The following is a 16475-nucleotide window of genomic DNA, read 5'->3' as shown; positions in this document are numbered from 1 at the left end:
CATATCTGACCCACTGGAAGAGCTGAAACAGCCTTGTTTTCTTCTGTCTTTTTACGCTTACATTATTTAAATTTAAAGTTACTATAAGAACTCTAAGCTAAACATCATGAGAACTGTCCTTAAAGTTTCTGCGTTATCTTGGTCAGTGGTTCTGAACTAGTTTTGCTACCAAAATTTTGCATCATACAAAAGTAGACTGAGAAAAGTTGCATTTTCTAGAAGGAAAATCAACTGGAAACTGACACAAAAAACAAACAAAAACAACTTTTATTTATCCACAATGCTAAAACAGTGCAGATATATTATTTTCTTAATGGCACACAGAACTGATACTATCTTGAAATCTAAGCACAAGGACAATTATTCAATCATACATTCAAATTTATCGTAACTCTTTCTGTCTAATGTGTGCTTTATTTTACCTTCCAACTCTTGCCTGCATACAGTGGCCACAAAAATACATTTAGACACATTTAGACACAAATCACACTTAACATCTGAATGTCACTGCATTAGGTAAAAAATTAAGTCGAATCTGCAAACGATTGCCACTGTATATGCAGAATATCAGATTCCAGGACTATCTGTCAACATTAAGTGTTAAAATAACTATACTTCAGTAATATTACTAATATTACAGTGTCAGTCCTCCTATATAACAGCATTTCTGCAATCCCCTGTTGTTTGCAATAAATGCATCAACTTGTTCCACAGAAAACATGTGTGCCTTACCAAACACATTTGCACCAGTCCCAAGATCAGATGTTGGGTAGATGATGGTCATGTTTGTGTCTGTTTTTATTCTTCAGTTCAGGTGCTGGTGAGATGTTACTATTGGTCAGCTGGGGGAAGTATTGAGGCTGGAAAAAAAAAACCCCTAATGTTAAGTGAGCATTAATAACCAACTAAAGTTAAGTGAGCAATATGTATAACAAGGTTAGAAACCCAATTTCAAATTTAGCTTCTGTGCTGCTGTTCTTAATTTGCACTTCATTTTCAAGATGTTAAGACTGGTTTTGAGCCAGATTTGCACCCCCAAGCAATTGGGAAGCACGGCCTGATTCGAGGCTTGATGCAAACATCCACTGTATGATGTCATTACGATTATTTAATTGGCCCCGATCTCAAATCGTAAATATCAAACATCTTTCAAACATGTTAACCTATATAATTTTTTTCTCCTTTGTTTTTCTTTCCGTAAAACAAAATTCATGCTAAGAGAACCAGCTGGTGACATCGATCATCCTCCATTTGCTTTTCTTTGCAAGTCATGTTTGATCTCGTTTCACTGTGAAAATGATTCTACAGTCGGCAGCAATTGCGTAGCCACAGGTGTGCCAGGGCCACCTAAAAAATAGATGCAGATTTTTTTTTATAGTCTTAATAAAAAATGTTTTTCTAAATTTGGTCTATTGTATTTTACTCACAATATTTGTTCAATTAAAATCTAATTTAAATTTTAAATGATTTTTGTAAATAAAATAAATAAATAATAATAATAATCTGCCGACATTCGGACTGCCAACCAATCCGCAAACAGCCACGGACTGTGGCGTGTGACCTCAGCATCTTGGAAGACATTTGCCACACATTCTAAACAATAAAGAATCTTGACTTAACCTTGCTAGACTAGCAGTAAGTAGCAGAGCTCCCTGCTTAATTTCTTTAGTAAAAAAAACCCTCTCCAATATTTTGAATTTGTACTGTAATTTATTTCAGTAATTCAAATCAAATATCTCAATAAATTAGAATGTCGTGGAAAAGTTCATTTATTTCAGTAATTCAAATCAAATTGTGAAACTCATTTATTAAATAAATTCAATGCACACAGACTGAAGTAGTTTAAGTCTTTGGTTCTTTTAATTGTGATGATTTTGGCTCACCTTTAACAAAAACCCACCAATTCGCTATCTCAAAAAATTAGAATATGGTGACATGCCAATCAGCTAATCGTCAACAACCCTAAAAGGTTTCCTGAGCCTTCAAAATTTTCTCTCAGTTTGGTTCACTAGGCTATACAATCATGGGGAAGACTGCTGATCTGACAGTTGTCCAGAAGACAACACAAGGAGGGTAAGCCACAAACATTGATTGCCAAAGAAGCTGGCTGTTCACAGAGTGCTGTATCCAAGCATGTTAACAGAAAGTTGAGTGGAAGGAAAAAGAGTGGAAAAAAAAGATGCACAACCAACCAAGATAACCGCAGCCTTATGAGGATTGTCAAGCAAAATCGATTCAATAATTTGAGTGAACTTCACAAGGAATGGACTGAGACTGGGGTCAAGGCATCAAGAGCCACCAAGGAATTTGGCTACAGTTGTCGTATTCCTCTTGTTAAGCCACTCCTGAACCACAGACAACGTCAGAGGCGTCTTACTTGGGCTAATGAAAGAAGAACTGGACTGTTGCCAAGTGGTCCAAAGTCCTCTTTTCAGATGAGAGCGAGTTTTGTATTTCATTTGGAAACCAAGGTCCTAGAGTCTGGTGGAAGGGTGGAGAAGCTCATAGCCCAAGTTGGAAAATGAGAAACAAGAGACCAAAAAATGCAGATGAGCTGAAGGCCACTGTCAAAGAAACCTGGGCTTCCATACCAACTCAGCAGTGCCAAAAACTGATCACCTCCATGCCACGCCGAATTGAGGCAGTAATTAAAGCAAAAGGAGCCCCTACCAAGTATTGAGTACATGTACAGTAAATGAACATACTTCCCAAAAGGTCAACAATTCACTAAAAATGTTTTTTTTTTTATTGGTCTTATGAAGTATTCTAATTTGTTGAGATGGAATTGGTGGGTTTTTGTTAAATGTGAGCCAAAATCATCACAATTAAAAGAACCAAAGACTTAAACTACTTCAGTCTGTTTGCAGTGAATAATTTAATACACAAGTTTCACAATTTGAGTCAATTACTGAAATAAAAGACCTTTTCCATGACATTCTAACTTTTTGAGATGCACCTGTATGTGTCAATCCTACATATAGCACCTTTAAGTCTTGTGTTTTGTTTACATTATTTGTCAGTTCTCATTGTGTATTTAGTGGTTGTTCAGTTTTTTAGTGTACTGCGTGTTGATGAATAACAACCTATATTGCTTCACATCTGCAAGAGTGAGGAATAAATTTGTACTCCAACCACTACCACTAGCCCAGCGATGCCTGAGTGCATCACAAATGATGAGCCTGCCGCAATAGGAGAGCATGAACCGAAGCGAGAGTCAGAGATTACGCCAGAGCCGGAGCCAACTATGTCTGACCAGGTGAATGAGCAGGAATCGTTGCCAGTGCCTGTGGATTTACTGGTGAAGTATGAGGGGATGAATTGGAGCTCAAACCCCTCACAATAGCTGAAGAAGGAGAGCTGATGGATTGGAAGAGTGAGTGTTTCCTGCCTATTTTATATCCCTACACCAAGTCTGTTGTTTCACCCAGCACCACAATGTTTGAATCTGTGTTTCTGATCAGCCCTGAATTTCCTGCATTTCTGCTGGTTCCGCCCAACCCTGTATCTCCTGTGTCTCCATCGGTTCCGATCAGCAGAAAGTCTGTTTGAACATTCATGTTCCCGCCCAGCCACCCTCTCCTGCCTCCTCTTCCAAACTCAGCCAGTTCCTCAGCCCCAGCTCCACTGTTTCCTTTCAGTTACTCGGCTCCTCCTTAAAGACCACTCTCCTATGGGGATTTGCCTTGGACCTTCCGGACTCCAGCTCTACTCTGGAAATCCCCTGGCTCCATCTCAGGCCGCCGAGCTATGGACTCCTCCTTGGCATTCCAACTCTTCAGCTCCTCCTTGGCCCCATGCTCCCTCAACTTCACCGGGGTCCATTAGTCCTTGGATTCCACCGGGCTCCCTTGTCCCTCCGGCTCTGCCTTGGTCAGTCGTCTGCCTCCACCATGGTCTTCCAGTCTTCCGACTGCACCTCGTCAGGTCAAGTCACGTCACCTTTATTTATTTAGTGCTTTTAACAATACAGATTGTGTCAAAGCCCTTTACAGTTTTAAACGGGAAAATAGTGTCAATAATGCAAAATTATAATAGTAAACACTCAATTTTCAGTTAAAGGAAGTTCATCAATGAATTCAGTGATGTCATCATCCAGCTCAGTTCAGTTTTAATAGTATCTGTGCAATCAAGTGCAATCATATTAAATGTCCCCAACTAAGCAAGCCAGAGTCGACAGCGGCAAGGAACAAAACTCCATCGGTGATGGAATGGAGAAAAAACCTTGGGAGAAACCAGGCTCAGTCGGGGGCCCAGTTCTCCTCTGTGGATACCTTGTCACTCCATCCCCCCCCCCCCCAGCTCCACCTTGGTCCTTAGTCCCACTGCCTTCACCCTTCCTTCAGCCCCCTGTCTTCTTTGGCCTTGCTCTACCTCAGTTCTCCAGACCTCCGGTGTCACCCCAGGGGGGGTGGGGGGGTGGTATTGTAATGGGTCATCTGTGCTTGAGTTCAGTTTTGAGTTGGACTGTGTTTCTTTCGCACTGTTTCCTGTGTTAGTTCATGTACCTGTTTTGTACCTGTTCATTAGTTGCCATGGTTTTTGATTTGCCCTCATCTGTTAAACCTGTGTCTAGTTAATTATCTTGATTAATCCCAAGTGTTTCCCTGTGTATTTAAGCCCAGTGCTTTCTTCAGTTCACTGGTCACTTCTCGTTGTGTATTTAGTGGTTGTTCTCTTCTTCAGTGTTCTGATTTTTGTTGAATAAATATCTACATTGATTCACTTAGATCCATTCTCATCTTTACTTTGCAACCTTTTGTAACACAGGATAAATTAGCATGAGACCGCAATCCCATAAAAACATGATTTAATAATGTCTGACTACTGCAAACCTTTGTAAATCAATTTTTAATGTTTATTTTTTAAATACTCTCCTCCCATAAATTTTGCATTTCAAAAAGATAAACTTCTACATATGTATATGCAATAAGGTCAGCCACCAAAATAACTATGTTTATGCCTTTTCATTGCTTATTTTTCACTGTGTCTTTAGTAGTCCTGAAAGTATTTTTTATTTTTTTTTAAAGAAAGTTTGAGCTGGTGCAAGCTTTTAGTAAATCTGGCCCTTAGTTTCGTGCTGTACTTGCCTGATTATCAATGTTGTTAAACCTTAGAACATTAAACCAGTTTATTGTGATCATGACTACAGGTTCTCATAAAAAATGGAATGTCATGTTAGACTGTCTTTTATCTTAAGTGTTTGTGATACTTGAGGAAATGTTTCTCCTTCTAAACCTGAAGACTTGCATTGTTAACAAGTCCCTAATTTGGAATACAAATGAATTAGTTTAACTTAAGTGTATGACTTAAACTCAAGTCTCAGGATTGATTTTCCATTATTTGCTACTGACATAATTTTTTGTTAAATGTAGATTCATACCGCGGGAGCTCTGCGTCTTGTGCCTTTCTCATAGCGTCTTGGGAGGCGATCAGTTTCTCTGCCCCATCCTGTTCCCCCATCCTCCTGGAAGTATGGCAGCTCTAAAATCTCTTCACATGACAACCTGCCAGATGGATCCATAACTAGGCAGGACTGTAAAGACATGCACACACAAACACAAACATATACATTTCATTTCTTCAGAATTTGTGTACGACACCCACCAATATTACTACACATCTAGCCTATTAATAAAAATAATGCATTGTAGTCTTTTTATGGATCTTCTAGTTTTGAAAACTTATTTTTTAGCATTTTATATATAAATAAACTTTGTATACATTGCTTAGATCTTATCATGTTGCACATTTTGGGCAGCGACAATTGTGAATTTTGTTGAAAATGCTATATTTTATGAACACAATAGCATATAATTTCTAAACTTGACACCATCATCATCATGTCCTAAAAGAGCCTGAGAGGTCTCTGTCAGCACCACCTAGTAGTAAAAAAATAACATACAAGCGTATAACATTTGACATAATGTGACAGTGGTTTATAATATTAAAACACAGGGGACCCCATTCCTGATCCTGGAGATCTGCAGAGTATCTATATCTTCTGTGCACAAAGTACACACATCTCAAAACTTGGTTACGTATGGAGAAAAGTCATTATGAGGATACATGCTTAGTTCCATGATTTGATGCTGGGGGGGTTTATAGCAAATTCTAAACTATCAGGTATGTCAAATGTAAGATGAAATCTGTATTACTACACTAGGCAATAATTTCACCCACCATGAAATTATTAAAAATACACCAAAAATAAAAATACAAAGAACCAATTTGTATTTTATTTTACTTTTGTATAACTACAGTGAACTGACAATTAGTTACAAAGAAATCTGTGTAAAATGACTATAGATCATTAAATATTAAATACTGAAATCATTAAATCAAGTCGTCATGCCAAGAAATATATAGCATAAAATATCTATAAATATACACTTACTGCTGTGCTAAAATTAATAAAACAAATTCTTATGTGATTGTTTTATTATTGACTAATCTGACTAATTGCTTTTCCACTGACTGACAGAAGTGATTAATCAGACAGTTGTTTACATTAATATTTTCTGCTAGAAAGGATTTATCTGTTCTACTATTTATTTCTATTTCTCGATTTTTTTTTTTACTTACTGCATTTGTTTGTGATTAAAACAATGGCTTTCGGTAAGAAGAAGCTATTTGTTATTTATATTGCTCATTATATCTATTGTGCTTAAGTTCCAAACTGCTGTAGTTTTGATTTGAGTTATCCACATGTTACAGGCTTTCAGTTTTCTAATTATAAATTCATTCAAGCTTTGATTAGCCGTATATATTTAACTGGAGTCTGAAAGCACCAGCCCTCATGTGAAGCCTTCCTTGGGTAAAGAGTTGCAAGTCTTCCTGTAATTTGTTACTATACACCTCTACTAGAGACACCAAACCTGGTGGGATGGTTAGAAATTCCACTACTCAGGCACACCCACAGACACCCATGCCACTATGTGGCACTATGATAATGTAATTTGCTTTTTAGCTCATATTTCTGGAACTGTAAATCTAAAACATTGAATCAAGCCCAACAAAATGTGTATCTCTGATTTCCATCTATAAAATGTTTGAAGCTGCTTGTCCAATCTTCACCAGACTTTACACAAAGCAATTATTTACCATGCTGGCAAAAAGAAATCTGATATATCCAAACATTGCAAAGATAATTAATATGTATGGCATCTTACATTTTCATGAACCAACCTATTTCTGCCAAATCCAAAGTCATTTAAAAGTCGTTCTTATCCTAGGTCATTGTCTGATTTGCACGAAATTGGGTATCCACCAACCCGAGGTGCCCTGAGAACTGTATTTATTACAGTCAGGACAACTTGTTAATGTCAGAATATTGTAGATGTCTTGAACTAATGTTTGGCAGCAGGCTTCGCTCTGAAGGGTTCAGATTTTGAATTATCCGCAGGCAAAACCTCACTTAGGTTTGAACCCCCCGAAGCCTAATCAATTTCCAGATAATTTTATATGCACAGTTATATACCAGTAGAGTAACTCCGTACTGTGAAAATATTGAACAATCTAAGCAACATGAGCTGGATAGATGATATATCTCCGTGGGCGAGCAGTTAGGTGACCATGTTTCTGTGTAGGAGGAGTTGGGGTGGAGGAGGGTAAGTGCGTGTCTGAGCATCAGCTGATGCTTCAGTCACGCCGTGTTCTGCCTTAACTCTGCTTGAGCTCCATTCGTCGCTCAAACTTCATTTATTTATTTTTTTCCAAATAATTTTGATTTGTTTAATCACTGTAGATATATTAGCAAATATATTGGCCCATAATTACTTATTGTTGTGAATGCAATGTCTAAACTTCACAAATATTGGTATGCAGGGACACAGGAAATTTTAAGGAAATATGCCAAATATAACACATTCTGATGCTTGGGGGACTTCTACAAGATCAGCCATTTATATCAACCATTTATATAATTTATATCAAAGTAATTTATATGAGTACTACTAATGTTGTCCATCAGAAGGAGCCTTAGGATAATTAATATTTTTAGGACTCATAGAATCTGTAATTAAAATGCATATAAATTATTTTTAGCTTATTAGAGTTTAATAGAATCCATTTGTAAAGAAATCCCCAAAAAGGCCTATAAATCATTAATTTGTAAACTTAATTTTAATCTCAATGATATTGAAAACATCTAGTTGCTAGACATGACTGAAAGTATTGCTGTCCAGTTTTAAAATAAAGAGACTTTATTAGTCTCTTTTATCATAATACATAAAAAGACATATATTTTGAAAAGAGACATATCCATTGTTTCACTGTATTAATTACATGAGCCTTTGGTGTTTAGATTTTTTATGCTGGTGTCTTGGTTTTGGGAGCTGTTCTTAATGATATTAAACTAATTATACTAATTTACTTAGAAATCCCGACAGCTTTCAGTGAAGCACGTATCTAGGGTTGTATCGCTTTAGAGCAATGACGTCACTGATGACGTCCAAATCCTCTCTTGGCCTGACTGGTTCAGGAAGTGGTTAGAGTCTTGTAAATTCACAGTCCTCTGCCCTGTTAAACTCCGCCACTTTCCAGTTAGTTTAGTCAGGCCCACGTAGGCACAGTGCTGCGACCTATTCTCCTATTAGACACGGGACATATATACATGGCATTACTGCTTGGTAAGTATGCTCAAACTGCTCGCAACCCTCCCTCCCCATTATAAGCATGAGCATATTACTGTGCACCTTCTGGTTGTCGTCTTTTTTTGTTTCAGATCACTAAGGCTTTCAAGTCCCAGCTGCCATGGACCTCACTGCTGAGAGTTCAATTAATTTTGGAGCAAGAACCCCCATAAGGAACCATACCACCAAAGATAAATTGTGTTTAAATAAACTCAAGTAACTTGCCAGAGTGGTCCTGTCTGAAATAATATTGCCCCTCCTGCCTATTATGAGCAAAGACTTGATTTACACACATTTGATTGCCCCATTCTTTTCAGACCAATATGTTTATTGCACAATTATGTTGTATTATGTTATACAATCATTATAAAATACACATTTAAATAGATTAGTCTATGTGTAAATTGATTTTTATTTTATTTTTTTCTTCACCGTTTTTTCTAAGCCTTAACTGGTGCAAAACAGAGTATCATACAGTAGATCACATCAGGTCATCTGTAATGTAGCTGCATGTTTTAAACTCTTTGGCCACCAGGTGGAACTGTGAGCAAATGAAGCCTCGAGTAATGAACCCTTTTATGAACCACTTTGATGAAAGGCTTCAATGCTTCATAAAGGTTCATCTTGCCATCACTACTTATAAGCTTGTATTGACATCTCACCTTCATCACAGTAATAGCATGAGGAGAAACACATTGGAACCTCTTCTCTAGTGGCTCCTACAACAACAGCAATAACATCAAAATCAAATTTACATTCCACAATTATTATTATTATTATTATTATTTTTACAAGTAGGTATGTATTTGTGCTACCATTTTATCAGGCTCAGGGATGCTGACACCACTAAAGAAGACATTGGAGCTAAACACCCTGCTGATGCCGTGGGATCAAGTCACCTATCGAGGTCAAAGTTCAAAGGTTAAGAGTCAGTGTGTAACAGGTTGTTTTTTTTTTTTTTTTTTTTTTTTTTAGACCAAACTTTATTCATACAACTGAAATGAAATATGCTCTTAAAGTGGTGAAAGTTCAATGGATAATAGTTATTAGAATTATTATTAATATTAATATTATTATTATTATCAGCCTTTTTTCTTTCAAGATATGATTCAATTTTACAATAACATTATCATAATTAAATGGCAGGAAAAGCCATTTTGTATTGATTACTACTGATAACAGTACTATATATAAAGAGGAAAGTTCCCAAAATTTCTACAACTAAAGTAAAATGTTAAAAACTATTTTTTGAAATGTTTCTAAATCTTAAAAATTCCACATTTTAAGTGGTCTCAGATATTTATATTTAAAGGTGACCTATTATGCAAAAAAACACTTTTATAAGGTGTTTGAACACAGTTGTGTGGCCATAGTGTGTGTGAAATCAACCAGCCTTTAAAGGTAAAAATCCACCCACTCATTTATTATAATCCCAATAAATCATAAACAGTCTCTCCAAACAAGCGGTGTCCAGATTTCTCCCTATATACACGTCATACTATGGGAAAAGTCCCGCCCCTTTGTAACACTCTCTGCCCTAATAACATAGACCCCGCCCTGAGTGAGAAACACCAGTCCGCCATTACTGTTTTCTTGCTGTAGCTGCTGGAGATACAATGTCGGTGCCAAAGACGCATTATAAGTGTTGTGTGTTGGGATTCACCAAGGAACATAGGAGTCTCCATAGACCGCTGAGGACATGGTGGTTAAATTCCATTTTCGAAGTAAATGTCCCAGAAAAAAACCTTGAAAAGCCCTGTACTGCCTTACAAACGAGGGTAAGTTCAGGGCTGGATTTGTGTAAAGATTGCTTCTGAAAGCGGGATCAACACCAAAGCTTCATGCGCGACTGTCAGCTCCAGACAAAGTAAGCATCACACGTCATATTTTGTTTTCCAAAAGAGCTTCTTGGCACTCTGTAAGGCTAATGTTGCTAAAGCTACCATTGTCTATGCCTGTTTTCACTGATGCTGCCTTCATGTGCTACCAGAATTATCGTAAATAGGAATGAGGTAGTTAAAAATTGCATATGAAAGCAATGTGAAGTCAGTGATAGCAAGATACCATGAGACCAGCTATGTCGTTATTTTTATTGCGCCGTGCTCCCTGTCTGTGTAATTCAAAAATGTGCATTTACTGCATAGTACAGTCAGAATGCATGATATTGTCCTATTTTATTGTTGCCAGTATGCTGGAGCATTAGATCTTGAAGCTCCACCCTCTTATGAAAAGGGAGGCGGGAGCACCAGCTCATTTGCATTTAAAGGGACAAACACAAAAATGGTGCGTTTTAGCTCATACCCTAAAAGTGGCAAGTCGTGGGGTATTTTGAGCTAAAACTTCAAATACACACTCTGGGGACATCAGAGACTTATTTTACATCTCTTAAACAGGGGCATAATGGGTCACCTTTAACCTTCAGTGAACAAACTTCCTCCTTTCTTTCACTTTTAATACCCAGGGTTTGTCGTATGAGGTGCAGCTGATCCACGTCAGAACGTCCTGGCCAAAGAGGATTTCCAGAAAGCAGCTCGGCAAAGACACAACCGAGGGCCCAGACATCCACTGGGGGACCATACTGAGTATCTCCGACCAAGAGTTCTGGGGCCCGATACCATCGTGTTGCCACATAATCAGTGTAATCATCACCTGGACCAGCTGTTTCATGCACACACACACACACACACACACACACACACACACACACACACACAGAGAGAGACAAAACACATTTTTACAAATGAGGACATCCTCAAAAGGATGTTTTGACATGTTTAATTCATGTCTGGGTATAACTGTGTCCCCAAAACATAGATTAGTAGCTACATACACATAGATTCAGAATTACATGTACATCACACAGAAAGGATTACAACATGCTGATGGATAGACCTTGTGTTAACCTATAGTAACAATACGCTGAAACCCAAGGATGATGCATGTAAGCAGATCCTGACTGGCTGACTGCACCTGTGAGGCTTCATGCTGCCCTGAAAGTGAGCTCAGGACACATGACAGCTGATATAGGTAGGAAGTATAAATAAGTCATTAATGAAGTGAAGATGCTAAATGCACATAAATGGCTAGAGAGTGAGTGAGTGAGTGGGGCAAAGACACTTACTGAGGATGCGAGCAAAGCCAAAATCACATAGTTTGATCACACCGGTCTTGGTCAGAAGAATGTTCTCCGGTTTTGACGTCCCGATGGATACACTGGTATACACACACAAAGACAGACGCTGTCAGAGGTACATACACAAAACCCCCACTATAATAAGGACATATTCTTTCAAAAAAAATAATCTAAACACAGGCAATTGAACCGATTTAGCAAGAATCTAGCACAAAATAGCTCAATAAAAGTCATTCCTCGTGTCCAAATTTGCACCATTCATGAAATAGAAATATAAAAAAATACCCAGATGACCTACTACTTCCACAAAAATTCTTAAGTGTGCATCCCATAGCTATGTATAGATGCCCCATTTGACCGCTCCAGGCATGTAAATGCAGCCGCCATCTTGGAACGGTCAACGTCATTCACCATATTGTAGGTTCTCACAGAGCCGTTGAGGCATTTTTGCAGGATTGTGGCATCTTTTGAATATTCAGAAATTACTATGGTAAATGACATCAAGTTGACCATTACAATATGGCTGACAGCTTACGATTAGATTAGTAAATTATTAGATTAGCCAGCATGTAGTTTATTTGGATTGCATTCATATAGCACATACTGTATCCACACTTAATAAGTTCTTCGTCAAATGTAAAGTGCCATTCACATAGAATGCATTTTTCCATTCATCTGTGCTACTTCTCAGCTGTTTTTCTACATAAACATGCACTTGATGGATGTGTTTGACCATTGCGCTCACGGTTTGCATCTTTTGCAGCGTCTTGCCCATGAAAAAGCATTCTAAAAACACAATGCTAAGTTCGACTTTTGAAAAGCACATCTCTAGACCTTTTATGGATCTATTGAATGGTTATTCTGCGCCATAATGAATATCAAAATGTGACGGCAATTTATTCTGATTGAAATTGGCATTCACCACATATTTTATTTCAATTACGGTGACTGTGATTATGAGCTTAATTGCATCAGTTTGATTTAAATATTGGTAACGTTTAATAGCAATATTGACCAAATCTTATTATATTTGCATTATGAGGGTGCATGTAAACGTAGTCATTGATTCCATGACTCCTGCTGTAGGTCATGAGATTTTAAAAACAAATTCCAAGATATTTTATTATTGTTAGCTGTCTCCTCCTCATTCCAAAAATGAGCTTCTTCAATAGTGTGACTTTTCACGGTTATCTGTAGCAGTCATAAGTGACACTGGTAGACGGGAAAAGAGAGGCTGGACAATACTGACATTGTGTTTGTGACAGAAGTTCACAGCCTGTAGAGTTTGCCACACAATACTCTTGAGCTGTGCCTCAGGAACCCTAAAGGGGGGAAAAAAGGGACAAATTTTAATATCCAGCCTCTTAGATTCTGCTGACTACAGATTAGCAGGATCTAACATTCTGTCATAGTTGGCAGGATCTACTAACAGTTAAATTATCTTCTTCTCTAAATATCAGTGCAGCTCCCATATATCTGCAGTAACCATGGGCCTGTAGTCACTGGCAACCAGTTTCCTTTGTTTTGAGAAGCAGCTAAGGTTACGGCTGAAAGGCCTTCTGGGAAAGAGAGAGAATGCTGGGCAGCCACAGCCTTTGTGGTCTGACCAGTTTAGTTGCTCTTAAAAACAACAGCTAGGTACAGTCTATTGAAGTCAGCATGAAATAACATTAAAGAATCAGAAAAATCCATCAAGAAGATTGCATTGTGAAAATGTGCATTCCAGGTTGTAGGAGAGGAGGGGCTGAAAAGAAAGAGGGATTGGTGAAGTCAGCCGAAAAGAAAGTTGTTTGTAGGGTGAGACAAGTTATTACATTTGAACAGAAGATTACAGAGGCAAATATTTTTGCAAGAAGACTAGGAACGTAAATAAATAGGGTTGGATTTTAAAGATAACAGTATAAACATAATATATAATAGGGCTGTGAAGTGGTTAAAAAATGTTTCTAATTGCATGACATGCTGATTAATCAAAGTAATCACAAATTAATGCTGTATAAATTTTGTCAGAGAAATTACCCCCCAAAAGATCATTTAAAAACATTATTCTGTTGAATGAGAAAAGCATTGAATAGACACTAACAAAAAAGCAGCTATTTAACAAAAAAAGCTATTTTAATTCAATACTGCATAAAGAGCACACTAGTATAAAAAAAAAATGGGAAAGGAAAGGAAAGAGGAAAATTGAAGAAAAAATTAAGATAAGCTTCTATAGGGCCAAAATATCTTAAACAAAAAACAAACAAACACAAAAAAAAACTATTGATTTAAAAAAATATATATATATCTTTTGATATGTTTAAAAAATAATATTGTACTGTAGATATTGCTAGGGGGTGCATTTACTGGTCAAGTACTAGCCTTTATAAGGTATATATAAAAAAATAATAATTATAATAAAAAAAGGGAAACGTGACTGACCCTCTGGGGTGTTTGTCCAGTTCATTTAGAACAGTTTGCTCACAGAACTCAAAGACCAGATGAAGGCGTCTCTTTCTCCTGAAGACCTCAAGCAAGTTGACCAGATTCACATGCTTCAGCTGCTACATGGATACAAATGAAAATGTTCATGTATAAGTGTGCAAATACATGGGGGGATTTGCTATAAGTAAGCGTACAATCCCATATCTACCATCTACCTTCAGCATGCGGATTTCTCTCAGTGCGATCTTCTTGATGACCGGGTCATCTTCAGACTCAACAAACTTTTTAATAGCCACTATCTGACCGGTGTCCCTGTGTCTGCATTTGAACACCACTCCATATGAGCCCTCGCCGATCTTAGCCAGTTTCTCATACTTATCCATCTCCCAGAGATCACGAAGAGTTACATACTGCAAACAAACAAGCACACAAAGTCATACAGGAAAACTAAAAGGTCAATAATTAAATTAAACTTTAAGAAGAAACACTACAGTATATGGTAACAAGTATGGACACCTGAATATCACTTCCACGTATGCTATTACTTAAAAAAATCATGGTCATTAATAGAGAGTTTGCATTCTCTCAGAAAAATAAAGATGCCGGAACTTGGCTGATTTGCTCCCATTCAGACAGCGATGGGGCCTGGATCACAATGAGGGTCAGTTATGTTCTTCCACACCAAACACAACAAATCATTTCTATATGAACTTCACTTTGTGCACAAAGGCACTCAATGTCATCCTGAAACTAAAAAGGAGCCTCCCCAAACTGTTAGTCTCCAAACAAACTTAGAAGCACAAAATTCTGTAGAATGCCATTGAATGGAGAAGATTTATTTCCACAGTAACACTTTACTGTGTCTACTTTGCTGACTATAATACCTTTGCCACTATATGCCAACTAACTCTCCTTAGACTATTAGTAGACTGTTAGGATTAGGGATAGCAGAATAATTTGACATGCACCTTGCAAAGTTAGTCAGTAGAATTAATTTTGGGGGAAAATGAAAATAAAGTGTTAGCAGCAGATATTAAGCAGACAGTCTCCTAATACTCCACTGACTGCTATGTCACATGGAGTTGCAAAGTTATGAAATATCAAAATAAAGTGTTACCATTTTCAATGAAATTCCTGTTAACCAAAGCAAATCTAAGTTTTGTCTTGAATAAAACCAGTTACCAAGTTTTGTCAGTTACCTGTCAAAACATTCTGGACAGCTAATAATATAAATAATGCAAATATCATTAAAATAAAGTTAATATAATCAACTACTAGTATGGTAATAAAAAAATAAATAAAAAATACAAAACTTTATATATTTAAAATGCTGCATTTTATATAAAAAAAAAATGCGTTTTTTTTTTTTTTCTGCCTATTGAATACCTAACGAGTATGATGGGTAATTTTAATAAAATTTTCGAACTTTTTTTTAGACTTAAGACCTAAAAGACCATATATATATATATATATATATATATATATATATATATATATATATATCTATATATATATATATATAATGTATCAAAGAAGCTAAAATGTGAACGTGAATTAAAAGCACAATCTACGTTGCTTGGTCACCTTACCTGAGGAACGATTCGTGTGAATTACAATTCCGAACCTTTTCTCATCTCCACTGTTAAAGAATAACAGAACTTCCTCATTGGCTGTGAACATCATTTCAATGTTTATTACAGTCGCAAATAGTCCTCATGAGCTCCACACACGCAGTTCTTTCAGTCCAGTGCCTGCACTTTCCTGAGGCATTGTCTTCCAGAAAGCTGAATCCTAGTAACCGTAAGCCGTCGTTCCGGTAGGACGGTGTATGGAAACGTCACTGGACAAGCGTCGGTTTATTCTCTCCAGTGAGTCATTTTAGAAGAGTTTTTACGCGCAGACGGCGTGAAGAAATAATCCAGTATAGGCAGTCTGGGTCGGGTTTAGAGCTCACTGAATGTGATCGCTGTGCATTGTGACACAACCCTTCCACCTCTGTGAGGCTTGTGTGCTCTCTGTGGAATGGGGCTCTATGATATATAATATAATAATCTATAATAATCTCCTCTATATTGGAGTTTTCCCAATAGTGTTTTAATTTCAATCCCAGGGGGTGCTGGTTTGCTGAAGATTTAAGGTAAATAAATAATAAAATAAAATAAATAATGTTTTGGACCAATATTGTTTGTTTGTTTGTATTAATATTTTCCAAATAATTATAACCCTAACCATGCCCTTACTCCATACTCCAATGTGTGAATTTCCCAAAACATGAGGTTGCACAGTAA

General features: G+C 37.2%; 1 pseudogene; it reads right to left on the bottom strand.

The window, feature by feature from the left end:
• Positions 1–279: 279 nt before the first annotated feature.
• Positions 280–16358, bottom strand: LOC122133922 (annotated as a pseudogene).
• Positions 16359–16475: the final 117 nt, after the last annotated feature.

Source organism: Cyprinus carpio, chromosome A15, assembly GCF_018340385.1.
Source record: "Cyprinus carpio isolate SPL01 chromosome A15, ASM1834038v1, whole genome shotgun sequence".
In the NCBI taxonomy this organism is placed as follows: domain Eukaryota; kingdom Metazoa; phylum Chordata; class Actinopteri; order Cypriniformes; family Cyprinidae; genus Cyprinus; species Cyprinus carpio.
Note: the sequence above shows the minus strand (reverse complement) of the source record. Positions and strands in the feature narration are given on the sequence as shown.